This window comes from Staurois parvus, unplaced genomic scaffold, assembly GCF_062004578.1.
Source record: "Staurois parvus isolate SC_StPar_1 unplaced genomic scaffold, SC_StPar_1.0 ptg001418l, whole genome shotgun sequence".
Classification (NCBI taxonomy): domain Eukaryota; kingdom Metazoa; phylum Chordata; class Amphibia; order Anura; family Ranidae; genus Staurois; species Staurois parvus.
This window is the reverse complement of record NW_028319214.1, coordinates 422,063-435,082: the sequence shown is the minus strand read 5'-3', so window position 1 is coordinate 435,082 and position 13,020 is coordinate 422,063. Positions and strand designations below refer to the sequence as shown.

At 43.1% G+C, this 13,020-nt stretch overlaps 1 pseudogene; it reads right to left on the bottom strand.

Annotated features, from left to right (window-relative positions):
• Positions 1 to 3,421: 3,421 nt before the first annotated feature.
• LOC149436102 (uncharacterized) lies at positions 3,422 to 7,351 on the bottom strand (annotated as a pseudogene).
• Positions 7,352 to 13,020: the final 5,669 nt, after the last annotated feature.

Here is a 13,020-nt window from a genome sequence, read left to right as displayed (position 1 = left end):
TGCTACTTTTATGACCAATTATAGGCAATGGGCAGGGAAGTGACCAGGCTGAATTGCATAACTTCCAGTTCTGCATTTATCATTTTATCTGGCAACATCTAAGGACCCATTCACCCCTTAGTGGTACATTAACACATGCACTAGGAAACGTACCTGTATCATTTCTGGAAATGCACTGCAACACACATTGGTGCACCATTGCCACGCATCCAGAATGAATGGCACCACATTGCTTTAAAACATGTAATGTACATTGCTGTGCTTTATTTGAACACAATAGTGTGAATGGGTCCTAAAAAAGCTTTCGCACGGTCTTTCCAGGTTTCTTGCTCAAACAGGAAGTTCCATAGAATTTTCAGCAAAATTTGTAGGCTGATCTGTAAGTCCACGTCTATTGTGGCTATAATGATGAGATTGTCAAGATAAGTCATCACTGACATGCTTCTGATTTTTAAGACCAGGCTTAAAATCTTTCTGAAGATTCTTGCAGCTGGGGACAGACCAAATGGTATAGCACACAAACTGTAAGCACAGCTCCCCCCTTCAAAAAGTGAAGGAAGCACTAATGGGGGTTCATGTGAAACCTCTAAAGACAGACAAAGGTGTTAAGAGCTACCTTGAAGTCCAGGGGATGGGGCACCATTCTGTTTTGTTTGGGTACTTTAAGGCCTCGTGCACACTGTTGCTCCTAAACATGAGTTTAGGAGCTTTTGGCATTTTTTTTTTGCTAAAGCCCCTGAACACAACTCAATAAAAGCCTATGTATTCATGTACACACTGCCAAAAACCCGACTTAGCTGCAAAAAGACATCGGGATTGAGTTCCCACTCTCCCTGGGGGATTAACTATCGGTTAAGAAAATCTGCTTTCGTGTTGACTGAGCCTTTTATGTGGACCACAGACACCAAAAGGACCCTGCTCTCCGCCCATACTAGAATCTCCTGAGATAGGTCCAGGAGTCTCCGGGATCTGATGCCCACCTGGTGATTCAGGTATGCCACTGTCAACATATTGTTTGACAGAATTTTGACTTCTTTTCCTCCAATCCTGTCTTCGAAGTACTTTTAGGCCTGACCTACTGCCAACAACTCCCTGTAGTTGAAGGAGGTCCCCCATAGGTGTGGCTCTCCAGCCCCACTCACTGGCGTCCATGGTTACCCGCATTGGTTCCCACTGGGCCTACGATCTTCCTCCCCCAGGTTCTGGGGCCTGATTCACTAGTCTTTTACATTCTCTGGGAGGGACACCATCCAGTGACTCTGTTTTCCTGTCCCATGGGAATAGAAGGAAAAACTGAACCTCCCTGGAATGTAGCTGTGCTCACTCGATGGCCAGTATGCAAGCTGTCATGAGTCCTATGACTCTCATGATGTGCCTCCTGGAGCAATTTGGAGCCGTAATCAACTCAGAAACAGCTCGCACTACCTTGTCGTTTTTTTCTTTTAGTAAGAAGAGCCTCTGGACTCTGGAGTCCACTACATACCCCAGGAACACCTTGGTCTGGGAGGGAGTTAATGAGGACTTTTCCGGATTGATGTTCCATCCCAAAAATTCCATAGTGAGGATCACTTTTTCCAGGTCTCCCAGGACTTGTTGCTGTGAGAACCTGTAGATCAACAGGTCGTCTGGGTAGGGGATGAGGGAAATCTCCTGAAGGTGTAAATACGCCACCACCTCGGCCAGGACCTTGGTGAAGATATTCGGACTGGCTGCTAGTCCGAACGGAAGGACTCGAAACTGCCAATGACTGACCTCCTGTTCCATGAATATTACGAACCATAAAAAGGCTTGATGTTCCAGGGCAATGGAAACATGGAGGTAAGTGTCCCTGAGGTCCACTGTGGCCATAAACACTCCTTTGAGCAGAAACTTCCTTACACTGTAAATACTTTCCATACGGAACTTTTTTTACTGCAGGAACCAGTTCAACCTTGTTAGGTTTAAGATCAATCGCAATTTCCCTGAAGGCTTTGGGACCATGAAGAAATGGGAATAAAACCCCCGGAGAAGCTGGCCTGTCAACACAGGGACAATTACCTCCCGATCTGCTAAATCCCTGTTCGCTCCCAAGAGACCATCTGCCTTTATCTTGTATCTGGGGGGATAAGTCAACAAAAAGGCATGGGGGGGGGGGGTTTGAAAAGAATTCCAACTGGTAGCCCTCCTTTATCAACTGTAGGATGTACGGGCCCTCCAAAATTTTCCCCTGTTGCTGGAGGAATCTGGACAGCCTTCCGCCCACCCTGAGATCTGTGTCACTGGAGATCCTTACTGAGAGGTTTGGAGCCGGAAAAAAGGAAACTCCCTTTTTGTCTCCCTTTAATGGCCCATTTCTTGGGAGAGTCCAAGTCTTTGTTGGCTCTGATTAAGGGGGATCATCCTGAGGAAGCTACGTGACTATCGTGGTGTAACGCGTAGAGCGCGGTGACGTACTTCCGGTATAGATCAGAGACGCACTTCCGGTTCCTGTTTCGCGCCATCTTGGTACACCTTATCCCCTAGTACACCCATAGCACATGGGAAACCGCATATGTGTACTGGAAAAGCATGTAAGTGTCCACTCTTGGCGTTTTTAATCATTGAGTAAAGCGTTATTGCACTGTGGAGGTCTTTTTTGTTTATTCTACCACATATGTCCTGCATTCCTTAGTCCAAATTGCATGGAGAGGGTTTTTGAGAGGAATACTAGCCCCAGAGTGGGACCCTTAGTGGAGCCAGAGGAGCCAGTGGAGCCAGGCTGAGATCCCTCCAGGAGTGGGATATCCTATGAGCTGTGGCCCTTAGGGGTCGAGTATAGGAGGTGAGGAGGCACTCTAGCTATTCTAGGGAAGTCACGTCAGGGTGTCACCAAAAGAGAACCTATCCAGCATGGAATGAAGAACTGAAGCACTGTGTGTTGGATTGAGCACCTTTAATATTGCACATATTGCTAATCACTTTATTTTGGACTGCATTTGTTATTCATCCATATTTTTAGTGTTTGAGCACTTGCCACTTTGAATCACACTGAGTGATATCACTCAATATATTTTTTCACCATAGTCTGGGTAGCCACTAGGTGGCAGACCAGACAGTTGTTGTTTTTGCACATATATATATGTTGGATTGTATGAATATTAATGGAGAGGGAAGAGTCACTTTGAATAATATTGCATATTCAATTTATCACGGTGTTATACTAGCTTGTTTTTATTATATATATATATATATATATATATATATATATAGTCTATAGGGAATTGTGTGGGGTCTAGGAATATTGATTTATTTTTTCATTTACATGGTTTATCACTAACCAGTGTATTTATTTATATTTTTTTTTATTTATTTGCATCATTTGAATTTTGAATTTTATAGTTTGCTGATTTTCAAGGGATTATTTTATATATATTTATTGCACTTTTTCATGCTTAGCGCTTCATCATTTTTTTGGCATTTTCTGATTAAGGAGAGCTTGAAAAATCTTCTTCCCCTTGTCCTTGACAGGGAATTTATTCCCCTTTTCAGTGATCCTACATAGCACCTGCTCCAGCCCTGAGCCAAACAGCAAGGAACTCTCAAAGAGCAGACAGCAGAGCCGAGCACTAGACGTCTGATTGCCCTCCCATGCCTTAACCCACACCGATTCCGGGCTTGAGTTGATAAGCGCTGCTATCTTAGCTGATGTCTTGACCATTTCTACTGCAGCGTCTGCACTTCCAGGGATTCCAACACCTCTGCAGTCTGGGCTTCCCCTTTTTTCTTGGAACCCCGAGAGACATGATCAATTACTCTATGCATCCAGGCATCAGTATTCCTTGTGATGCAAGTGGATGCCAAGGCTGGGGCCATAGTAGCTGCACTGGCCTCCAAGACTCTACACAACAGCATCTCAGACCTGCGGTCCATCAGGTTCTTGATGTTACCAGAGTCCTCAAAAAGGACAAGTCAGACTTTTTGGACACTTGAGATAGTGAAGTATCTAATTTGGGGGCCTTGAAGAATTTCTCTTCCTCCTCTTCCCCAAAGCGGTACCGTCTTTTCCAGGTTTTTAATTTTAAGACCCTCTTCTTGGGATCCTTTCATTCACTCAAAATAATATCTTTGAGAGTCTGGTATACAGGTAGTACCCAAATGTGTGGCTTCACCAACCCCATATACATCTTATCTTGAGCTGAGGCCTGCGTTGGTAGTTCTGGGATGTCCTCTGAGGTGTATATAGCACTTAGGAGTCCCTCCATATCTCCCACCACAAAAAGGTGTCTACCTGGTCTAGATTTCTCACTAGCCTGGCTATCACCTTTCAAGCTGCAGAGAGGGTTAATCATGTTAGCACAATACCTCTGTCCTTGGGATGTTGAAGTCCCAACTTACAGAGGCAGTATTGATGGCTGGGAGTCCTAACGGTACAGTCCTGCCCCCGCTGTGTCCCACAGATATAGAAAGGAGTTAAAAGGTGGACTGAACAAGGAGAGGAGCAGAAAAGCTTATTTCCTCCAGCAAAGAACTCTCTGGTGTTGGTTCCACCCACCTCCTGGTAATGCACCCCCTCACCATTCTTCTCTCTGTCTAATGGAGGAGCAAAGGTGCAGGCAAATGGCTGTGGCGAAAGTGTTATTAGCATACAGCATAGGAAGAAAGAGAACATCCCTATCAGGGCCTCTTCTTGTGCACACACACCATTCATTCCTATGAATAGCTTCAAAGGGAACACACCACGCTCATCCTAGGTGGACCTAATGTAAGCGTGGTGGTCCTCTGAGGCTCTTGCATGCCACCCAATGCAACTGTATATAAAAGCCTGCACCATCCTGGAGCTGTACAATCCACTTTATTATAAAACAAGAAAAAACATATGATACAGCAGTGCAAATGTGATTCAACCAAGGAAGGCCTTGGTCATAGCTATGGTTCTTACTTATGTTGGCCTCCAGCCATCCAGTATTGTACAGACCATAGATTATTTTTTTGCAGCTCTTCCTTGAATGAAAGTAGTCCATAGGAAGCTGCCAGCACATGCCAAAAGGTTTATGTGTATCCAAATAACAATTTTGTGAAAATAGAAATTTGAAATGTTTTTTATATTGATGGAGTAAATGTTTATTAACTGCTTCCCAACAGCCTTATAGCAGAAATACTGCTACAGGGTGGCACGGGTGCACAAATCACGTATATACACGTGATTTTGCAGTACCGGGTAGGGGGTGTGCACACCCTACCCACACCACCATTTGCGACCACAGCTGTCAATCCCTGGGTCCCGGCTGGTGATTGCTGAGGATCTCCAATGGGGAGGAGAACTGTTTGTAAACAACACAGTTCCCCTCCTCGTGCACAGCACAGCCAAGCAAAGCAGTGTGATTACAGTGAAGCACATGGATACAGGACATAGTGAAACAGCACGCAGTTAACCCTTTGATAGCCCCAGATGTTAACCTCTTCCTGCCCAGTGCCATTAGTGCAGTGTCAGTGCTTTTTTTTTTTTTTAGCACTGATCACTGTATTGGTGTCACTGGGGATGTCAGTGACACCAAGTCAGTTCCCCCCCAGTGTCAGAATGCCCGCTGCAGTCCCTCAGTCCTGCTATAAGTCGCTGATCGCTGCCATTACTAGTAAAAACATTAAAAAAAAAAACAGTATCTATACTGCCATTTGTAAACGCTATAACTTTCATGTAAACCAATTAATTTACACATAGTGGGATTTTTTTTTTTTAGCAAAGACATGGAGCTAAATACATTTTGGCTTAAATTTATGACGAAGTTTGATTTTTTAAATTTTTTTACTGGACATGTTTAATAGCAAAAAGTCCAAAATATTTTTTTTCTCAAAATTGTTGGTCTTTTTTTTTTTTTTTATAGCGCAAAAAATAAAAAACATACAGGCGATCAAATACCACTGAAAGAAAACTCAATTAGTGGGAAAAAAGGCCGAACATTTAATTTGGGTCCAGCGTTGCATGACCGCACAATTGTTAAAGTAACGCAGCAACACAAAAAATGGCCTGGTCAGGGAGGGGGGTAAATCCTCAGGAGGGCAAGTGGTTAAATAGCTGCTGAACCTGCCCCCAATCCTACAGGATGGTTGTCACCCTTGTGTCTAAAATTCAGACAGCTGTGCTTTTACCTAATGAAGGAAAAAGGGGGGGGAAAAAGTTTCTAGGCCCCCCTTTCCTCATGGGACTGCAGCAGCACAGTTTCAAGTCTCCCTAGCTGTGTGAGGTGAGTTGGAAACCTGCTGATAGGTCACCTGACCTTAGAAGAAGGTGAGCTTTTGACCTAAGAAGCTTCTAGAAGTTGGAAATAGGGCTCTAGAAGGGGCATCCATTGCCCCTCAGAAGGCATACTCTGTGGTGCTCAGGGAGTTATCTCCACAGAGCAAACAGCGCCTTCTGAGGCTGAAGATGTCACTCTTGAGGCAGCTGATTGAAAGAGCCGGCCAGGAAGGAGACGCTTGAATCCGAAGATGTCTGGACCTACCTCGGTCTGCAGGTCAAGAGCCGGCAAAAAGAGTTAAAAAAAAAAAACACAATGTGCCACACTTCACTTCAAAAAAGTACTCAATCACTAATATTTCTGATACATATCCAAATATATAAATGAATAAAAAAAATTATAAATATATACAATTGTGCATCCAGTTATATATCAAAATAAATGAAAAAAATGAATAAACCAATGAGGATTTGCAAGAACAGGGTCCATATGATTGTTATAAGCAGTCAAAAGAAAAAATCCATATATGAGTTTCTTCAAACGTGCAAACTTTGCTTTATCGTATAATATCCTGTGCTTCTTAAAAAATATTAAGTGCGGAAAACTTGCATAAACGTGCACTGACTGTGCTCTCACCTCAAATATATGACCAAACCGTTAAGTAAGGTCATATAACACCTGTGCCTTTAAATGGGCCACTGTATGGATGGGATGGTATCCTGCTGTTTGGGGTTCTTCTCCACTCAAACGATCAACTTCCCTTCCAGGGTGGATATTATACAGGAATAAGTCAAATCATAGTGTATTACCCTTTAAAAATAATTTTTTATTAACAAAAGTAATGCACTCACATTTACTCTATGTTAAAACAGCTTTGTACACAAAATGTGTCCTAAAGAACTTTTTCCCAGGTGAAAATCCTAAAATTGCCAGCTGGTGTCAGTATGGTACCATACAAGCGTCATGACGTCAAAACCCCTCCCCTACGCGTTACGCCACCGGTCACGTGGCTTCATTAGGGGGAATCATTCACAATTAGCACTTGTTAAGATTTATTATTCACATAGCAGCTTACAAGCTTACACGTGTTTTGGCAAGAAGAGTTACCGCTTCAGCCTCCGCAACTGCTGAGCAAGAAGCCACCACAAGGGAATCATCGCTGAAGGAGGAAGCTGGGAACCGGAGCCATGGGTCGTGCTAGAGGAAATGCAGCAGGCGCTTGGGGATCCAGGTCAGCAGGGGAGGCACCGTGTCACTTCACTTCCAGCCCGGTGTTACTGAGGGCGCTGGGAGTTCTTCCCGGCGCATGCGCAGTATGGCTGGAAAAGTCGCAGTAAGAAGAGGAATCCCGGCCATGGAGGCGTCGTTGAGAGGTCATCAGCGGAGAGCGGCTGTCCTGTCAAGCAAGAAGCTCATCGCAGAGAAAATCTGAACAGCCAGAACTGGGTCAGCTGGACGCCAGCAGAGCTATCCCGCTCATCTGCCCTTCAACGGATCAGCACGCAGGACCGCCTTCTTCATTACCTGGTGCTGGTGAGTTTCCTGCGCAACGTCTATCTTTATTTTCTGAAGTTTTAGTTAGGACAGTTAGGGAACTGAATGCAGTTAGTAATGTTAGTAGTTCTTGTTCAACTTTGAGCCCAGGTTCACACCGATGCGGCACATGACATGTGATTCGCACAAGAACAGCACCACATTCCTATGCAAATCACATGCGATTTGTGTGTGATGCAATTTGAATTATATATTTTGTATGGCTGAGATCGCACCGCATCCACACCAAAATAGTGCAGGACCCTTTTATTTTGTCCACACCAGAATCGGATCGCATGGGTATTCAAACCCATGCGATACGATTCTGCACATCGCACCGTGTGTTGTGAACCGATTTCAGGGTGTTGTTATCATAACATACACCGCATTCCAAATTATTATGCAAATTCTATTTAAGTGTCACAAAGATTAAATATTTTGTTTTTCATTGTAACTCATGGATGGCATTGTGTGTCAGGGCTCTTTTGATCACTGAAAACAATCTCGGACACCTGTGATAATTAGATTGGCAGGTGAGCCCAATTTAAGGAAAAACTACTAAAGGAGGGTGTTCCACATTATTAAGCAGAGCACCATTTTCAAGCAATATGGGGAAGAAAAAGGATCTCTCTGCTGCCGAAGAGTGAAATAGTTCAATGCCTTGGACGAGGTATGAAAACATTAGATATTTCACGAAAACGTAAGCGCGATCATCGCACTATTAAGAGATTTGTGGCTGATTCAGAGCACAGACAGGTTGGTGCAGATAAAGGCACATTGAGGAAGATTTCTGCCAGATCCATGCTTCGGATCAAGAGAGCAGCTGCTAAAATACCATTACATAGCAGCAAACAGATATTTGAAGCTGCTGGTGCCTCTGGAGTCCCACAGACATCAAGGTGTAGACTCCTCCAGAGTCTTGCAGCTGTGCATAAACCTTCTATTCGGCCACCAATTACCAATGATCACAAGCAGAAACGGCTGCATTGGGCAGAAAAATACATGAAGACTAATTTTCAAACAGTCCTGTTCACTGATGAGTGCCGTGCAACCCTGGATGGTCCAGATGGATGGAGTAGTGGATGGTTGGTGGACGGTCACCCTGTTCCAACAAGGCTGCAACATCAGCAAGGCTGTGGTGGAGTCATGTTTTGGGCCGGAATCATGGGAACAGAGCTGGTCGGCTCTTTTAGGGTCCCCGAAGGTGTAAAGATGACCTCTGCAAAGTATGTGGAGTTTACTGACCAACCACTTTCTTCCCTGGTACAGAAGGAAGAACTATGCTTTCCGTAATAAAATCATCTTCATGCATGACAATGCACCATCTCATGCTGCAAAGAATACCTCTGCATCAATGGCTGCTATGGGGATAAAAGGAGAGAGAGTCATGGTGTGGCCTCCATCGTCCCCTGACCTCAATCCTATTGAGAACCTTTGGAGCATCCTCAAGCAAAAGATCTATGAGGGTGGGAGGCAGTTTACATCCAAACAGCAGCTCTGGGAGGCTATTCTGACATCTTGCAAACAAATTCAAGCAGAAACTGTCCAAAAACTTACAAGTTCAATGGATGCAAGACTTGTGAAGCTGCTATCAAATAAGGGGTCCTATGTTACAATGTAACGTGACCTGTTAAAATGTTGTTAAAAGTTTGATTGAAATAGCTTTTGATTTCAGTAAATATGCTGCAAACACAACAAATGACAATTTTCAGTTCTTTACAACCTATAAATTGTTTTGAAACTTACTGTGCGTAATAATTTGGAATAGTGCATTGTAAGTTTTTTATGTTTAAAAAAAATACTGTTATCATGAGGAGGTTTGTTCAATAAAATTTGAATTGTACTCTTAATAGTTGATAACATGAGAATTATGCTGACTGTTATTTACAATTATTTAGGTAAATGAGAAAAAAATCATTCGCATAATAATTTGGAACACGGTGTACACACCTGCAATGGTTCTCATGAATGGGGTGCGATTGTGATGCGGTGCTGAAATTGCACAGAAACCGCTGCAAATTTCGCACCGCATCAGTGTGAACCCAGGCTCAATGTTCCTGCATTTGTTCAGGATGGGAACTGTCAATCATTCTGCTGCAATGATGTGGGTGCCATCTTGTGGCATTTCCACTAACTGCCAGGATAATGTTCCTATTACGCAGACATCCTCAAATGCAGAATCCAGTAAGGTCAGAGGACAGAATGTTCGAGACGTGTCAAAGCGGAGTTCCACTCTCACTGTAAAAAAAAAAAAAAAAAAAGTCAGCAGCTACAAAAACTGTACCTGCTGACTTTTAAAATACAGCCACTTACCTTTCCCACAATCCCGTGCTGTCCTCCCCACAGCCCATTTCACCGGCTGTACTGTGTTCCAGGCGCTGGCATCTTAAGTGTGGACACCTGGCTGTGACAGCTTGCGGCTTCACAGCTGGGTACCCACTGCGCATGCGCAAGTAGCACTTCATGAATGGTCTTGTAGTCTTCTGGGACCTGTCACATGTCCCAAAAGACTACAGGGAGGGATGGAGGACACCTTCCACTTCCGAACACCTAGGCGAACGGACCGAAAGTGGGAGTGGGTACCTGTCAAATTTGGGTACCCGCTCCCCCCCCCCCCCCCCGCTGCGCTTCATGAATGGCCCCGTAGTCTTCTGGGACCTTTCATGTGTCCCAGAAGACTACGGGGAGGAAGGGTAGGAGGAAAACTCGCCTAAAGTGATCGCAACAGAAGTGGGAGTGGGTACCTGTCAATTTCCCGCTCCCCAAAAGGTGCCAATCCTTAATGGAGAGTGGGGGACAAAGACTTAAAGAACTTTCCCTTTTAGGTGGAGCTCCGCTTTAAGGAAGCATTAGTTTGTCTCCACTTGGCTTTCATCTTTCGGTCAACCTGAAGGAGAAAATTTGGAGAGAGGAATTTGTTGATGTATTATCGCTGTTACCTTCTGCTAAAGAGTTTGTTCACAGGGCTGACAGAAAAGATGAAAAAACGGAGGATAGGATAAGGCCTGTGACCAAATCATTTAACAATTGGTTGCAGGCCATAGACATATGACATATTGACACAGCAGATGCATTATCTCAAATCGTTACTTCAGTTTGCTACCAGACGCGAATCCAATCGGGTTGGATTGTCCAGCTCACTTATGGAAGCTCATTTAAATCCAGTTATTAGTAATATTAAGAACTCAATTGCTCCCACCACTATGGCAGGATATCAATCAGCCTGGTGGTTGTGGATTTCTTTCCTAAATTCTTTGGGTTTAGCTCAGGACATATTTTCAAAGGTTTGATCCTGTTGTTTTTAAACTCACTGTTTGAAAAGAATTACTCATGGGCTCATGTCAATACAATTATTTCAGGAGTATCATTTTTCTTAAAATTAAATAGCTTACCCTCTGCTTTTAATTTCTTCTCTGTAAAGCAAGCATTAAAGGGTTACAGGAAGGTTAGGTTTGTTAACCACTTCCTGTCCGGACACTTTTACCCCCTTCCTGTCCAGGGCAATTTTCAGCTTTTAGCATCATAACATTTTGAATGACAATTGCGCGGTCATGCAACACTGTATCCATATGAATTTTTTACCATTTTTTTGAGAAAGATAAAGCTTTATTTTGGTGGTATTTATTCACCGCTGGGATTTTTATTCTTTTTGCTATGTAAATGAAAATGTCCAAAAATTTTGAAAAAAAGAGTGTTTTTCTTATAAAATTTTGCAAATAAATAATCTTTCATCATAAATCTTGGCCGAAATGTATTCCGTTATCTTAATAAAAAAAAATAAGCCAAATTAGTTTATAACCAAAATTTATAATTTTTTTTTTTCATTTCTATTTTATTTATTTTTTACATACGGTCACCCTAGCAGTACAGTGTCACCATGGTGACACTACTACTTGTGGGGGGTGATGAAGATTTTTTTTTTTTTTTTTACAGTGATTGCTTTTACATCCTATATGGGTGTAAAAGCAATCATTTCTCTTTCTCTCTGTCTGCATTCTTGCAGCCATTGAGAAATACTGAGTGAGCTGTGATTGGTCACAGCTTGTGACATGGTACAAGTCTGTTGTGAATAGCATTGTACCATGTGACCTCTGTGATCATTCACAGATTTCACACGTAGTAAGCAATGATGTCACAAGTGACATCTTGCTTACTACTTTGCATGTGATCACTGATTGGCCTATCAGTGATCATATGATCGGGACCTCGTACAGAGGTCCCATTCGACGATCGGTGTTTCACTGTGTTCGGAGGACACAGTGGGCACAGCATAGTGGTGCTGCGCGCTCCCAGGGAGCGCGCGCAGCTGGAAATAGTGGGTACCGTTTATGAACGCCAACCCGCCCCTGGAGTGCCACTGTCCTGCCGTTTATAAACAGCAGGCGGACGGCAAGTGGTTAAGGTCAGCTGTAGGTCAGTTACCACCGGGATCCTGTGGGGCCTTTGTAAAGCCACAGAATCTATTTGCTGGTCAGCATTTGAAGCTACTTTATTAAAAGCAGTTTTTTCAGTGGCCTTCTTTGCTGCCCTCAGGATTTCTGAATTGATTCCAAATAATCGATACAAAATATCAGGCCTCCAGTTTGGTAACATCATTGTTGGCAATGGTACAATTAGGATTTGTATTCAGCGCTCTAAGATTCATCAGTTAAGTATAGGCTCATGGATCAGTCTAAGTTTGTGCAAAAATGCTGTTATATGCCCATTTAATTTGCTGAAGTCATGCCTCACATTAAGGCCTAATTTTAATAAACTATTTTTTTATTCATGAAGATGGTGTCCCTATGCTGTTACACAGTTAATATTTATGTTAATTTTAAATGAGAATTCATATAGTTAATTCTTTGTACCATTTCCTATGGATATTTCTATAGTTAGTTATATGCTGCCATCCAGTGGCCTTATTTGTTTTTCATATTACCTCCCTGAGATCTATGACACAATTCCTGTGCATATGAAGCTCCTCCCTTCTTGAGTACATCACTTCCTGTGTCATGGATGCAGCTAACAGACCACATGTAACAGGGACACATGTATTCTGCATAGTACGCTACAGAAATTATCATCTTTTGACCGCATAATACTGGAAACCATTCATTCTGCTGTATCCTGTTGTCACATGTACAGAATAAAGCAACTTCTGGATGAACACAGTATTGGTGAGTTCAAGCTATCTGATAAGGATTGTCCACAGTGATTATATCTGCTTATACAGGCTAGGCAGAGAGGTCTCACAAGGGATAAATTGCTATCACAACAATCTGAGTCAGAATAGTCCCTCTTGCTAAATATC